General features: G+C 35.0%; 1 long non-coding RNA gene across 1 annotated transcript; it reads right to left on the bottom strand.

Moving 5' to 3' along the window:
* Positions 1-8,948: 8,948 nt before the first annotated feature.
* LOC107877740 lies at positions 8,949-13,221 on the bottom strand. The gene is made up of 4 exons (XR_001676483.2): positions 12,827-13,221; positions 12,257-12,315; positions 11,545-11,629; positions 8,949-9,468 (listed from the first exon to the last, which is right to left on the bottom strand). It is a non-coding gene; the product is annotated as an uncharacterized LOC107877740 (long non-coding RNA).
* Positions 13,222-14,416: the final 1,195 nt, after the last annotated feature.

Below are 14,416 nucleotides of genomic sequence, written 5' to 3'. Positions count from 1 at the left end.
CTGTTTCAACATAAAGATCAACTGTTGCGGTAGCTAGATCGTTTGTTGCATAAGTTGGCTGTGTTAACATAACCCGAGCCTCATATAACTCAACTGACTGTAAATTATTATTATATGATTTAAATTTCTCTTGTCGTTTTTTTATAGGTTGTGCATCCTTGGATCGTGCCTACCATAAATGAGCTGGGGATGACTTCTTTTCTTACTCTGGGTCTTGTTGATACAAAAGAAGACCCAATGGTGGAGTTAATAAAGAAGGAATTGGATGGAGCAACATCCATAAGAAGAGCAGTTAGGCAAGGTCAGTCTAATGTTGAAGCTCTTCACGACCTAACTCATACTGCAACAGATCCGGGTTCTTCTTCTGGGGGTGCTGCTGGTGGAGTTGTTTGTGATGGTGGCAGCCATCATGCTTCTGCTTCTGCTGCCAGTCGTGATTATGAGCATGTTGGTGCTCAGCAAAAAATAAATATGTTTGAAAATACCCCTTGCACAGGCCCTCCTTCTCACCCCTACACCGGTCTCTCCCACCCTTACACTGGTCCCTCTCGGCCCTCCTTACCCTCATATTCTCATTGCAAATGCAAAGTGTACAAGAACAGAGAGGATAAACTCCTCGACAAGCTAGAGGCTATTGCTGAAACTGCCGAAGAGTTGAAATCCAGGAGGGGTGTCATACCATCCAATGAGGTGAAGGAGCCATACACTCCTACAGTGGAGGTTAGGAGGAAGAGAAGAACAATTAGACAAATTTTTTCCATTCTAAAATCAGCAAAAATTACAACTCTCTCCGCTCTAATAGTTGTTGAAGTTCAGGGGACACCGAAGAAGGTGGACATATTCGTGGTGTTTGGCAAGGAGAAGAAGAAGGAACTGGAAGAATTCATCAAGATGAAGGTTCAAAAAGAATACACCATGCATTCATTTTCTGCCAAAGACTTCTCAAATATGACAAATATGTGCGTGTGGTACGAGGACAAGGTAAGTTTACTTTTGCCAGCCTACCCTTCCAATCTATTTCATGAAGAAGAATCTACGCAGCAGATGTGTAATCTGTTGCAAAAACTTGGTATTCCATTACAACATAATACACATCTCTTGCATAATTGCGTTGGCTGGGTAATCTATGAACTGATTCAGAGAACCCTCTGCATAGAATTCTTTCAACTGTGTTTTTATTCTTTACAATTACTAACCTATTTAAAAATTGTCTTCTTATACCACAGTATGTTGATAAAATTCTCTGCCTCATGAAGGGCAGGCAATTAGCGTACCCGGATGCTAATAATGCTGCCGATAAGATAATGAACCTCAACTTCTATAATAATTTCAAGGATAGGTACGCTAAACTCTGTAAGATAGCTGATTCCGGTGGCCCAGGATTTGATCAGTTAGTTTCTACGTTCTAATGGGATGAAGAAATGATTAAATATGTTAGAGGAAAGAGGCCATATCCATACGGCAAGAGCTGGACCAAGGCAAAGAGCATCGTTGCAGTTATGAACGTGGATGTCACCCATTTTCTCACTATTGAGATACTACTATACGAGTAAAAGATTAAGGTTTATGACTGCAACTTACCTGTGTTCAACGAGAAGACGTTTTTAACCCACATACAACCACTCTTGAAGTTGCAGCCCAAATTATTGACGCAGAGTAAGCTGATGGATCATTTGCCGGCTGAAGTCTTGGCGAAGGAATCATGGCTTTGAAGGTCGAAATAAGAACATCCAGCTCCCAAAAAATGCAACCAGTGCAGTGTGCGGGCCGTACAAACTTGCATACATCAAGTGTTTGCTGACCGGCACACAAATGATCGGTGTGTGTGACACCGTAGTGAGAAAGATGCAATGGGTCTGGGCATATGGGGTACTAACTAAATGGTTAGATCCCATCTATAAAAAATAACATGTACAAAGACAGAGACGAACATGATAACAAATTTTCATTTCAAGCCAATTCACTATACATATAGGGGCAATAATTTTTATGTCTGGCAAAGTTAAACTTTTATAATGCAACAGATTTTATATCTGTCGTAACAGTTATAGTACTTGTTGTGACAGATTGATTATCTATTGAAATAGGTTGGTCATCTGTTACGTCATGCAGATGTTCCCCATCTGTCTATCGTAACAGATTACCAATCTGTTGCAATATATAACTTAAATATTACAACTGATCGGTAATCTGTTGGAGTAAATAAAAAAAACAGGAAGACCTTTTATATAATTTCTAGAAGATGACCTACGTGTTGCATTTCATATTGCAATACATGTCTAAATCTGTCTGATAAGATATGTCGTCTGTTGCAGCAGATGTATTATCTGTTGCGATATTTGAATCTAGTACTCCATTTCAATTAACATGTTCAAAACTTAGAATTAATTATATTCATAGACAGAATAAAATAAATCGAAGCCTTCGAAAATTACATGAAATAACTCAACAAATAAATGAAATGTAAAAACAATTATTATGAGTACAAACGACCTACTCTATAAAAAAATCAACAAGTTAAACCAAGGAGGAGAGGTTATTACATTGACGGACTTAAGCTATAAATATCTAATCAATATGGACAAGTTGTTCTTCATCCAGTGCTATGAAATTCGGCTTTGGTTGTTGTGGATCTTTAACGTCGGTTGTGTATGGCTTCTGAGCTTTCGCTTCTCCATATTTCCATAAAAGAGCAGCATATCTTTTGTGGAGTAATCTGACATCAAGTCCATCATTTGGTACTTGTAATTCATCACTCAAATACTCGACATAGGCGGTAACAAAAGGACTGCAATCCCTGTGTTATAAAAAAACAGATAATCCATATCTTGCAGTTCATGGAAGCATTGTGAAATTTTTGAAATGAAACTAAATCATGACACTTAAACTTACAGGCTACCAATGGTTTGTTGAGCAATTTCATCAACATATTGTACATCAAATGGATTAGCCATTTTATCCCGGTATACTTCAATCGTCGACTAATCAGTACGAACTTTTTGATCCAAAAAGCCACTCATATCAAGGTAAGTAGGCAATATTTTGGCCAGTTTTTGTATCTCAGATGAAGGCCCAGAACGTCTCCTTTGCGACATCGAGTCATAAACTCAGATGCGCCTCTCTTTTAGAACGACGACAGCTAACACCCAATGAAATTCATCACCACAATTGATTGGGATGTACACTTCATCGACTAAATGCCAAGGTAAGCCAGCCGAAATGCTAAAACCTTTGATGATGTTGATTAAGCATTCCTCGTTTCGAAAAACTTTCGGCTGCTGTTGACAATACCTATCATAGGCATTATTGATGTAAACTTTGTACAAATAATTGCCTGTTGTGTATCTGTATTATTTTTGTGTTTGAAACTTAGCCTTCTTTCAGAGGTAGTATAAAATGACATCGATGTGCTGTACATATTATCAAATATTTTGGATTACATGATGAAAAAATCAATACGCAGATGCAATTAAATAAAGTATTAATTAATAGTAATATGTATGGCCTTTAAACCTCGTCATTCCAGAAAGTTTGGGACTGTGACATCAAATAGAACCAATTCTTCATTTCAGAATGTGCAACAACAAAGTCGAATATATCAAAACCAAGACTCGATTCGTTCACTTTGTAGCACTCGTTATTTTGTTTTCTACACGATGATTTATATGTGTTAATGTCAGGTTCTTACAACAATAATTGTATAAACCAATATCCATAAAATTGATTTATGTACTTGCCGGCATGATGCTTTAACAGCCCATCGGTAATTCATTCTGAATAATTGTTGATCAACTATGTTAGTTTTTTGGAGCCTCGTCCGAGATGTTGAACCCTTCAAACGGGTAATTCTTTCGTTCTCCCAAACTGACAGGCTCCACTTTTTCTTTATCTTTGGAAGCAGTTGATGGATTATCAACTGTCATATTATGCTCTTCGACAGTAGCTTTGACATCCACCTAGAAAGCCAGAATTGTCAATGCTAAGTAGAGATATACAACAGATTTTCCATCTGTTGCAACAGATGAGTCTTATGTCACATCAAATGGATTATCTGTTGGGATAAATTCGAACAGGTAAATCAGAGCAGTACGATAATTTTGAACAGATGATCCATCTGTTGCAACATAAGACTCATCTATTGAAACAGATAACGAATCTGATGTAATAGGTTAGACAACAGTTGCAACAGATATATACATCTGTTTGATAATTTTTAGCAGATGTATCATTTGTTGAAAAAGATATGTGCTTGCTTGTTTTTTGGAACAGATGATGTACATTCACCTTCTTCAGCTCATTCTGCTCTTCTGTGGCCATTGCACACTGAACATCGGTGCAAGACAAAGACAGAGGCGTTGCAATCTTGCTTTTTTTATGATTGATGATGCCTTGGAAGTGTCTTTCCTTCTCCTCTTAGCCGCCTTGATCTCTAGTGGAGTGTCTGGATATGAAATCCTCTGTGATGGAATGACACCCCTCTTAGATATCATTTTCTTTACAGAAGTAGTTAGTGCATTAATCACTCCATCGTGTTTCGCCTTGTAGTCTTGACATTTGCATGAAGAACATTCACTAGATGCGGCAAAATCTGGAGAAAAATCTGTACAACCATTATGATCATAATCATAATGGCTTGTTGTTTCAAAAACTGTAAGAGGAGCATCATTAGCCCTACCCTCCAAAATTGTTTTTCTTGTGATGGTTGTTGCTCCAAACAATTCCATTTTTATTCCATCAACGACCATAGGGTCCGATAAAGTTTGCACAGACCATAAAGTATGAAAAAATGGCATCTTCAACTCTTGGTTGGTCGGAACAAGCCACGGATGGACAATCTAAAATAAATTGGTACATATATTAAGAATGATGATGAAATCATTTTCATTAATTAAAACAAAAACTTGATTAGAATTGGACTTACTGCTTTCTTGGGGGGATTTAAAAGATTAAAAAAAATTGAATTTTTATCGGTTATGACCGACAACCATCTTAGAATTCTTAGACAGGAAACTTCTTCCTGGTAGTTCACTTGTTGTCTTAAATAAGGAATGGCTTCAAATGCCCAAGCCTATAACATAACGCCAATAAATTAAAAGCATTATTGAATAAAAAAATGATGAATCATATCATGATAAAAGAAATATTTACCATGCAAGCCCATGGAAAACCATATAAGTTGACTGTTTTCGGCGTTAACGGAGTCAACAAATATTCGACAGTCATTTTAAAGCTTTCATAACCCCAAAGATAGTTGTTAAATGCCTCAATATCCTCGGAGAGATTTATTAAACCGAGGATTATATTGTTGTTAACGTCTCTTGCCCAAAGAACATTATGTACAAACCAAACCAAGCATAATGATTGCTTGTGCTTCTTTGAAAGTCCTTTACCTTTCAACGCTTCAATTAGATTTTTATTTTTGAAGCTTAGACCAACAATGGACACCAGGTCATCACGATCACTCGACTTGCCTTTTCCTTTTTTGGATGTGCGGGGTGTTTTTTTTGGGTCAGAGTAGGTATAACTTGAGAAGTAGAAGGAGGATAACATTTCAGTTCGGTAACTATGACAAACTCCTCCTAACCAAAATAAATATACATGCCACAGTAATTTATCCACACCTCATCCATCTTATCTTTGTTTTCATACATAATCCTGCGCTTGAGAAGATCATATACCATTTTCATCTGGAAACGAGCATTGTTGTCCTTCGGCAAATCAAGATATTGCCCAAAGCAGCTTTCCCTGAAATAAGAATCCAATTTTTGTTCTCAAAGTATTTTTCTGAAGGCGTCAAAAGATTTTCCCATGACTGACTTAACTACGAGATCACCCGTTAAATCTTTGGCACCATCGCGCTGCATTCTCATAATGATCAATGCTGAAGGTTTTGACCAACTCTTCGATGGAAGGGCTATTAGCATTTGGATCATCTCTTTTGAAAGATTCCTCCTCCCCGCGTTCCTTATCTTCTGCTCCTGATTGAGTGGTGGATGTAGCTGAGCTGCTGCACTTGTTCCTTTACTTAGACTTGATTCAATTTCTTTTCTTTTGGAAGCCATGTTATCTTAAATTAACAGGAACATAACATAGATTATAATTGATTAATGCATAACAGTAATATAACAGTTCCAACAGATAACTAATCTGTTGCACCAAGTATGTTATCTATTGCAACATATAATTGACCTGTTGCAACGGATGAGTAATCCGTGAAAACCATAAAAACAACACTATCTGTTGCACCTGGTATTTTATCTGATGCAACATATAACTGACCCATTGCAACGGATGAGTAATCCATTGGAAACCATAAAAACAGATCACTAATCTGTTGCACCAAGTATTTTATCTGTTGCAACATATAACCAACCTGTTGCAACAGATGAGTAAATCATTGGAGAGAATAAAAATGGATCACTAATTTGTTGCACTATGTATGTTATCTGTTGCAACAGATAATCGACCTATTGCAACGGATGAGTAAATCGTTGGAAAGAATAAAAACAGTCCTAATCTGTTGTAAAATGAAGAGTAAACCGTTGGAAAGAATAAAAATAGATCACTAATCAGTTATCTGTTGGATCAATATTGTTTAGATTTCTTCCAAACAGAAGAGTCGTCTGTCGCAACAGATGAATGATCTATTAGATTGTTCACCTGTTACATCAGATTTTCATAGTTGCATCAAATTTTTAATCTGTTGCATCAGATTTTCATCTGTTGCATCATATGTTTCATTTATTACATCAGATGTTTCAACTATTGCAATACCATTTCTACCAAGACAAACAACAAATCAACCCAGCAACACCAACATATCACACACACACACACTAAGAACATCAACTGTGACAAAATTCACCAACAAATTCAAATAAATAGTATGACAACGAGAAGAAGAAATGCAGACATGCCAGAAATTAGGGTTTTATTCAGTCCACATTTCAATATCGGAAGAGTAGTTGGCTCAAGTTCCTCTGTTTCTTCATAATTTTTTAGCTGTGAAAAAGGAAATGGGAGGACGAAGAACTCGAAGTTGTTGTCACCGGAGAAGTATTCACATCGATTGACGGTTGAAAGTCGAAAAGGAACTCGCCCGACTATTTGTCGCCGGAGGTTGAAGGGAGAAATTTTGCAGAACTGTTGGTTGGGAGAGAGTTGAGAGAAGCTGGAGAGAGAGAGTGGTTGATTTGGATTGAAGAGGAGTGTGGGTTGGGTTGATTTGTATTTTTGAAAAGATTAGAAAATTTTGAAAATATTAATCAAGTCCACAATTAACTTAATCAGTTTCCTAATGATGTTTGACTCTATCTGTTGGTTAATGTCACCAATCGTTCATTCAAGACTTAAAAGACACCTTTCCGATTAATATGTGTGATTTGGAATGAATTATTGCAAAAGGGACTTGAGAATTATAAGGGTCGAGCATAATCTCGGATTGCATTGTCATTTTCATTATTTGAGAAACTTCATATTTCTCTGTGATTTAATGTATTCCTTAATTTTCATCTAGATCCTGACAAATTACCAAAGTATCTTGTTGTTTTATGAAAAAGCGGTGTGTGGGTTAGTTACTTGGGATAAGGAAAAAGGAGAGGTGTTGGTGTATCTAATTGAGTTAAGGGATTCGAACTGCATTAGCAATAACTTATATTTATAATTCAAGCATTCGAAAATTTAAAATTTGTTGAGACGTGAAAGTTATAAGAGAAATATTTTCAAATTTCATACTTACACGTGATTTAAATGATGAATTAATCACCTAATCAATAGGAAATATCAAGTAGGGAGCTATAGCATTGCATCCACAACAAAACCTTTAAGTAGCTTAAAAAATTACTCCAAACCGAGCTCAAAATCTCCCAAAATTGAGTTTGAACAAATGAAATGGCATCAGGAATATTTTAGTAAAACTTCTAGGTATCTTCCCAATTGCAAAAATAGTCACAATTACAAATTATCAAGTTCTAACGTGATATGGCAGTTGTGATCCTTTGGTTGTCAGCCAACCACCCTCTAATCTCTCGTAATTGTGAGCCTAAACCTAACAATTATGAGATTCAACAAACATTATCTTCAAATAATGTAATTGCGAATAATTATTTTTTTGTAATTGACAGAATCACAAAGAACCTGAAATATGAAAATTGTGAACCTACAAAAGATGACTCTATTCAACAAAAATAAAAATCATCAAATTTTCTGAGTAGATCCCCATAATTTGTTCAGGACCTTCCGAGATACATACCAATAGTGAGAAATGATCTCAAAATATATTCCACACCTGTTGGAAACATCAAATCACCATTTCAGGTCTGTCTTGACCAAATGATGATCATAGTCAACTGCAAACATTATGAACACTAGAGTTCCATTCAAAAGTCCAAATACTTCCAAATATACTACAAGAAAATGGCGAAATTGTGACAGAGCTTTTAGTCACAAATCTGTCACAAATCATTGATTGTGATGAATTTGTGGCAAAAAAATATGCATCTCAAAATCGGGAGTCATAAATCATTGTGACGGATTTAATTTCCGTCACAAAATTATTGTGATGGAACTGAGACGGATCGTCCATCACAATATAAATCCTTAAATTTGACTTAAATTCCGTCACAAATTTATAACAAATTTTTGACAAAATATTCCTTTATAAAATAGTGACAGAATAATTTCTGTAACGAATTTTCAAATCTAGTCACCACAATTGTGACAAAATATTTCGTTACAAATAATTTGTGACAGACTAATTTAATCATAATATGACTCTCTTACCTATATTAGTAACAAATTTAGAATAGATTGTGACAAATTAAATTTGTCACAAATTTTATTTAAAATTTTAATTTTAATAAATGATAATTACGAAATACTATGCGCTCTCTCTCACACTATATGTATATATACAAGATTTATAATTAAAAAACGTCTGAAGTCAATTAAAACATACAACATAACAACTTCAATAAGCAAAGTCTACCAATGTTTAAAATTTAAACTAGATAACTATTCTCAAAATATTAAACACTTTAGCATTAGTATTACTAAATGAGCGAGAAGATAATGTCATATTGCTTATCATGCAAGACCATTGTTCCTCCATAGATTTGAATCGATAATCACTTTGTTGCCTCAAACGAAAAACCTCTTGCTCTACTCCTTGTAGCACCTCCAACTCTACACGCTCTTGAAGAACTCTCTCTTGATTTTCTCTCATAGACGATACCTCTTTCTCAAGTATTTTGATGCGCTCTTCGGCAACATGACCGGACACTTCAGGCAAATTGCATGTCATATCTTTAGACAAAGGTTGAAGCTTGAGAACCCAATCCATACGCACTATCGTTTTTTTGCTCCACCCACAACATCAAAGTATATGGGATTTATATCGAGTTCTTGATCTTCTGATGAATCATCTGTTGACCCCGAAAGAGCATTAGCTTTGACAACCTCCATTTTATCCTAAAAAATAGAAATAATCAGCCAACAAAAACAGTTTGAAAACAAAAAAAATGGTAGTAGGCAAATATGAAATACCAGACATATCATCAGCTGAAACTTAATTACTAGTTCCACATCAAATCTTCAACAAAAATCAACTCTGCTTAGTTCTGTAATGATTGACATGATCATATGTATAAACAGAAAAGACAATGTTCTAAATTAATTGTTAATGTTACCAAAGGCAAGCAGTTCATTCCTCTTAACACTAAAATATATATCCAAGACATAACATGGTCTAAATGCGCAAACTATGGTTTGCAATACACATGACAAATAATCACAGAGAGATGCAGATGATGTTCTTCCTGATGGCTTTCACATCAGTATAGGGGATGGGGTCTATTATCTGTCCTATGCAATGGGGAGAATGCCTTACATTTGGGGGAATGATGCTGAGGATTTCCAGCCAGAAAGATGGTTGAAAGATGGGACTTTCCAGCCAGAGCCGCCATTCAAATTTATAGCATTTCATGTAAGAGAATGTTTTAATTATTTTATACCTTCATACTTTGCGTCTACTGAACTAATATAGGTGATCACTGAGGCTATATAGCTGCTGTTAAGTATGGTTCAAAAAATAGGAGATTATGATCAAGGATGTCAAGTTTTAGCAGAGAACTGCTCAACATCTGCTCCTACTTCAATATGAAAGTCGCTCCCATGAGTTCTTTCTCGACCAGTTTGTACCTCTGCAGATGGGAAGAGTCTGATGATTGGTTGTTGAACTGATATCCCTTGGCCTTTAAGGAGGCGTACGCTCTGCATTTTCTAATATCTAGAACTATACGCCAACTAAATAAGAATATTCTAATGAAAATACTCATATTAATCACTGTTTCTTAAAGAGGCTTGCAAAGTTAAAAGTGAACATGAATGAAGGAATTATTTATTATGAGACTAATAATTCTTGATAGTAGTAAACATAGAAAAGTCTCAAGTGAAAAGTCCATGAATATATCCAATGTTGTGATTACTTAGATCAACTATTTTTTTATTTGTTGAAGAGAGATAACATTTTAAATAATTAAAGATACGATAGTCTTAGTTTCTTAAAGGACTTATAAAGAAAAATGTGATCAAAGAATGTGGTGGTCTAGAGGAAGTACATACTATAAATTCTTTTCACACACAAATACTGTCCAAGAACTTGCTATTGGCTATAAAGACTTTTGAATTGTTTACGAAAGCAGATGAAATAACACAAAAGGCCAATGCCAAAGAAGCCATGCCCTTTTAAGGAATGTTCACACATCTTTATGATAGTATTTGCTTTATCCTAGAAAAGTTGCTTCTCCAGTATTTCAGTCCTAAAAATATGGTCCCAGCAGCTTTAATTTATTAATTTCGTACTTCTTGGTTTACTTGGATAAAAGATAAAGAAAGAAATTCAGTTATGCACAATGTTTATCCACATATTCCAAGTTAAGGGGCTAACTTCACTGGTGCAGTCATGAAGCCACTGTCCTAAATTGCCATTGTCTACGTACTCGTCCACAACTACCCTATAGTATCCTTCAAATTGCCATTGTGCCTGAAGCTGCTGCCTTTCTTTTTCACTTTTGCTATGAGCCACTTTGACAAAGCAATCAAATATTATTACTAGCAATCACTATCTATTCGAGATCACAAACATCTGACACGAAGTATTTTATCTAGACAAGTTAATTTATCTAAAAAAGCTCACTCACCCAAAGTATCAACAACAGTTATCAAAGTCTCTCTCCTCAAGTAGAAAAGGTAGAAGAAACCAAAAGATGGACCATAGAGGTATTGATACAAGATCAAGTTCAAACAGAAGAAGTAAACCACAACAAGAACAACAAGATGTCAACAACAATGCTAGTGAATCGAAATAGGCCACACACGGCTTCACTAGACTTCAAGATTTCAACAAAACCAGATTTTTAAGAGTACAAGATTGCAATAAGTCTAGTGAATTGAAATTGGCCCCACAAAGCTTCACTACTTCATGAGAGCTATATTGATCTCATGCTTTCAAGATCTAAGGAATGAGAAGCTTATTAGAAAACTTACATTAATGCTCTTCGACTTGACATCAACAAAACTGCCATCCTTTTTTACATTGCTCATCCACATAGCTTCAATTCACTGTTCAAATCTGGATTATCACAGAGAAAAGGAGCCCGAAAGTGTATTCAGTAAGATGAAGACAAAGACAGATAATAATTGATGGCATCCATTAATCTAAAAGGACATAACTTAATCCAATTTCTTAGTGTTTTATTGTACTCTGTGTAGCGCGGTCAAGTTAACTAGTATAATAATAATTGGATGTGCAGTTCAATATTATTTTGTTCACCACATGTTCCTGCAGCTGTTACTAGACAAGAAGCCAAAGGACATGTATCTGTATGACTTCCCCACCACTGAAGGCTAACATGTCCTGTCATAAGCACAAGTACAACAATACACCCATGAATGCTAATCCGGCATCTAATGACCAAGATAAAACAGGTAAGGGAGTTCTGTTCACGAGATCTAGTATCAATGCATCCAAGATATAATAGAATTGCTGGTCAAATAGTTTACACTGTTTTCTCAAAATCCAAGTTGCATAAGTCCAACTTAGACAAAGTCGAAGCCTATATTCCGAAAGAAGTTTCTAAAAAAAATGATAGCCCAGCAGCTCTACCAGATTTGATCCAATACCAAAGGAGAGAAGATAATATAGAAAACAAGATACCATAGTTTCTAATACTATCATAGAAGAGCTGCAAAGACTTACAAGCTGGGACCATTCTCATCATGACCAGCAATGAGAAGGGACACACCAAAAGGTCTGGACTGCATATAACAAACGAAAAAAACCATTAATGTATAAGAGGTGGGAGATCTGACCATAGAATACTCAACATTACAATAAGGGAATGTAGTCTATTCCTGCTGATGAGTAAGACAACAACAAAAACAACGGAAGAAATGTCTTTTTTCTGCTGACACACTTTTGCAACAACATTGATATTTTCCAGACATCCAACTTGTAGAATACGTTACGAAATAAAACAAGGGAAACGGAGAAACTAGATCAGCAGAACAAAGTCACAAAAGCAAAATACACACCACAGAATATGATCAGAATTAACCAGGAAAACTTCAATCAGATTAATGCATACATAATAACATTATAACTTATCCACAAACAACTTAATTAACTCATAAACAACCCTCTGCCCTCTTCCCCTCTTACTCTCTTCCCCTTCCTTTTTTCCAAGATAACCAAACATGCTAAGCATATCTTCGTCCAGCTTACACTAAGTAGAATCACCAGTTTCAAAAAACGACATCAAAAGAATACCTTTAGATTCAACAGACTAGCAACGACAGACAATTGTGTGTGTCCATGTGGATTTACCGGCCAAATGCTTTGAGCAATATTCAGATTCACGTTAATGGGTAAAAAAGATACATTTTTTTTCAGAGAAAACAGTACTAAATTCAGTTGGGGTATTTGATTTTGAGCTAAATGGTTGATTTTTGGCTTTGGGTTCTAAAATTGAAGCTTTAATTTGTGGGAAATTGAAAGGAGATATCCAATGAGAGATTCAATTAATTTATGTAGGAATATAATTGAGAAAGAAGAGATTTAATTACCTTCTTTAGGTTGGGAATGAGGGTCTTGCGTCTTTAGGTTCTACTGTAACTTTCTTCCTAAAGTTCTTTAGGTTTAGGAATGATGTAAAAAAAAAAAAAAAAAAAAAAGGAAAATGAAAACATTTTAGAGGGAACGCCCAATTGTGTTTTTGACGAAAATAAATTCGTCACAAATTTTAATTTTATTTTTTTTTTGAAATTTTTGTTGTGACGGAATAAATTTGTCAAAAAATTTATTACATTAATAATTTTTTTCAAAAAAAAAATTGTGATGGAATGCTCAATCTCTCACAAATTTAGTTACTGATTTGTGAGACAAAGTTATTTTTTTCTCTCATCAGCTTTAATTTATGATATCCTCACAAAAATTATATTTAAATTTGTCAAAAAAAAAATCATAAATATGTTAATCTTTGAATATTTATGTGAAAAAAAAAATTATATTTACGCAAAAATAATCCATCATAAATTCATCAAAATTCTATCACAAATTATGACAGAAATGTTCCGTCTCAAATATTCCGTTCACAATTTAATCATTTTGTTGTGGTATCTTAAAGCCGCCGACCATACAACTAAGTCTAAATTCACTCGCCCAACTTAGTAGAATCCTCAAAACTTTGAATTAATGTTGTTAATCCTAAACGTTTACTTTGGTGAAATTTTTCAAGTTTCAAAATTTCAAACCTAAAAAGTTTGCAACATATGATACAAATAAACTTAACAAATTCCTAAGCTTCTAGCTAGCTTTTTTAGTAATAAAAATTAAAAAGGTTTAAATAAGGCAAAGAAATTTGATTGGGAATTATAACATCAATTTTCACTAGTCATTAATAGCTAACAACAATTATGGGCGGGGGTAAACCAAATAAAATAAAAATCACAAAATGACCATGATGATCGGTACAACTGTTGGGTTCTAAGTAATGTGTGAATTAAAAATAGAGGAAACAAATTGGGAGGAAAAATGAAGTGTGAAATTCAAGAGGGGGGTAAAATGAAATTTTTCTTCTGTGAGTCAACTACTGGCTCTTCACAGTCGACTCTACTGCATATCAATGCACTTCACAAACAGATTAGATTTGAAATAATTAAGCAAATAAATAATAGAACGTAAAGTAAAACACAAAGATTTATTTTGGTATAGAAAACCAATGTGGTGCCTACTTCAAATCCCATTGGGTTTCAAAGTTTCCTTAGATCGTTGAATGTTGGGCTCGAGTACAATGACAGAAAACAAGTTCTGAAGACTTATTTTATTCTTCAGATCTTGTGACACAACTTCAGTTGATGT

Source organism: Capsicum annuum, chromosome 7 (genome assembly GCF_002878395.1).
Source record: "Capsicum annuum cultivar UCD-10X-F1 chromosome 7, UCD10Xv1.1, whole genome shotgun sequence".
Classification (NCBI taxonomy): Eukaryota; Viridiplantae; Streptophyta; class Magnoliopsida; order Solanales; family Solanaceae; genus Capsicum; species Capsicum annuum.
This window is presented reverse-complemented; position numbering and strand designations above follow the sequence as displayed.